The 2,587-nt window shown below is 34.6% G+C and overlaps 1 non-coding gene across 1 annotated transcript; it reads left to right on the top strand.

The window, feature by feature from the left end:
• Positions 1 to 920: 920 nt before the first annotated feature.
• On the top strand, positions 921 to 1,026 carry LOC121973972. The gene has a single exon (XR_006109870.1). It is a non-coding gene; the product is annotated as a small nucleolar RNA R71 (small nucleolar RNA).
• Positions 1,027 to 2,587: the final 1,561 nt, after the last annotated feature.

Below are 2,587 nucleotides of genomic sequence, written 5' to 3'. Positions count from 1 at the left end.
TCCTCAGTGGGAGAATCATCTATAAGAGGATCACTAACTTCATTTACAATTTTAAGTTGATCTACCACATCACATTCATCATCTGAAAATTCAATTTCATCATAACACCCTGTAAACCCAGAAGGTAAGTTTGAAAACTTATTATCCACTGCATTATCATCACAATCCTCATCTGAAGAGTCCTTATCTTCATATACATCCAGAAATCTACACTCAACCATATTAGTGTTACAGAATTTGCCAAAGTCTTCGTTTTCATTGACCTTCACTAGCCTTTGTGGAAAAGGAACCTTTAGTGAAGGTCTTGGGAAAGGTACTTCCTTTTTCCCATATTCCCTTTGAGTTTACGGAGGAGTTCCAACTTGCTTATCTAGTGTAGGTGTGATCAATCATTGAGGGAAAGGTACTTGTGACCTTTGGGAGCTTCCTGGAGTAATGAAACTGAGTTCTTGAGGTCTTCTATTGTTCTTCTCCTCAATTCTAAACAAATCATTCTTCGGTAGTTCTTCATAATTCTTGCCACTTCTCAACTTAAAATTATTACACTATTTACTAGACACTGTCTGTGTAGGAGGGAGATCTTATTTGAACTATTTTGAAACAATGCTATCAATCTTTGCCCCCAAATGTTTGAACTCCTCATTCTATGACTTGTGGATTTCAAAACTCTTGGATGGTTGAATTGTATTTTGTTTGACAGACTCTCTTGTATATATGGCTTGTACTTCATGAATTTCTGTGGGAGATTCCATCCAACTTTTGTTTGACCATTCATGGAGGTTAATGCTACTTGATCAATTAACATATATGCTTCATTTACACTCTTGTCAATAAAAGAACCTCCAGTTGATGAATTTAACAAACACTTATCTGAAAAAGAAATTCCCCTATAGAAGATGTGCAGGGTTAGCCATTTTTCCAAACCATGATGGGAACACTGTCTTTGTAGACTCTTGAATCTGTTCCATGCTTCAAATAATGATTCTCCATATACTTGAACAAAATTTGTGATGCAATTCCTCATATAAATCGTTCTACTTGGAGGAAAAAAAATTATTCAGAAATTGCTTCTCCAATTGTTCCCAACTTATGATGCTTTGAGGATGGAGAGAATATAACCAAGTCCTTACTTTATCCTTAATGCTAAAAGGAAATGTCATCAATCAAACTGCATCTGCTGACACTCCTTCACAATTCACCATATCACAAAGTTCTAGAAATGTCTCAAGATGTAGATAAGTGTTGGTTGCAACTCGGAAAGCCTAGAGGTTCCACTGTACAAAAATTTTGTACAAAGGTCTGAACCTTTCCCTAGCTACCATGTGTTCTTTTAAATTAAATTTTGGATCGCCTGCGGAACTTTACACATTTGATTCAAAACTTAATATATTTGTTCTTTTAGGTTTTGACTTGGGTCTCTTGCGGAACTTAACACGTTCGACCCAAATCACCTTAAGTTATTAATTCCATTAAATATTAATTTCCATAATTGGTTCCCAGTACTGACGTGGCGAGGCACACGGCCTTCTTGGATATGGGAGCAACCACCACCGACTAGACAAAACCTTTTATGGAAAGATAATATTTAATTTCCTAAAATAACTTTAGGTTAACCGAAAAGAACAATCAAATCACAAGGAAAAGAAAAAAATAAAAGAACACAACATCGAAAAACATATTCGCCATACTAGAATCGTAAGCCTCTTGTATTTGGTATTATTTCCATAAATAACTAGTATGATGCGGAAAAGGAAAAACTACTAGTTATACCTTCTAGAAAGACCTCTTGATCTTCTACCGTATTCCTCTTCTAACCTCGGACGTTGTGTGGGCAACGATCTTCCGAGATGAGAACCACCAAGCACCTTCTTCTTCCTTACAAGTTTCGGCCATCAAAACTTCTCCTAGGATGAAGAGGTTCGGCCACCACCACCATGCTCCAAGGGATGCTAGAAAAGAGGCTTCTTTTCTCTCCTTTTTCTCCTTCTTAGATCCGGCCACCAAAGCTATCTCCACCATGAGAAGGTTTCGGCCATACAAAGGAGAGGAGAGGAAAGAAAGGGCCGGCCACACCCAAGGAGAAAAGAGAGGAAAAATAGAATAGAGACATTCACCTTGAAGCCTCCTCTACCCCCTCTTTTATAATCCTTGGTCTTGGCAAATAAGGAAAATTTAATAAAAACTTCCTTAATTCTTTTGCCATTAAAAAGGAAAATTTATTTAATTAAAAATAAATTTTCTTTTCTATTTGTAATGGTCGGCCACTCTTCTCCACAAAACAAGGAGAGTTTTAATTAAAACAAAAAATTAAAACTTCCTAATTTGTTTATAGAAATTTATAAAAATTTCTCCAATAATTTTAATCCCTTCATGATTGGTTAATAAAAATAAATTTTATAAATTAAAATCTTTCTTTTAAACATGTGGATAATTTCCAAAAAGGAAAGTTATCTCTAAAAATTAAAATCTCCTTTCAATCTACAAATAAGGAAAGATATTAAATCTTTTCTTAATCTTTTGTAGAAACTAATAAAAGAGAATTTTTAATTTTTAAACTTTCTTTTAAATCATGAATATAATTAAAAGG

This window comes from Zingiber officinale, chromosome 4A (assembly GCF_018446385.1).
Source record: "Zingiber officinale cultivar Zhangliang chromosome 4A, Zo_v1.1, whole genome shotgun sequence".
Lineage (NCBI taxonomy): Eukaryota > Viridiplantae > Streptophyta > Magnoliopsida > Zingiberales > Zingiberaceae > Zingiber > Zingiber officinale.
The sequence above is the reverse complement of the archived record's forward strand: the minus strand, read 5'-3'. Positions and strand labels throughout refer to the sequence as shown.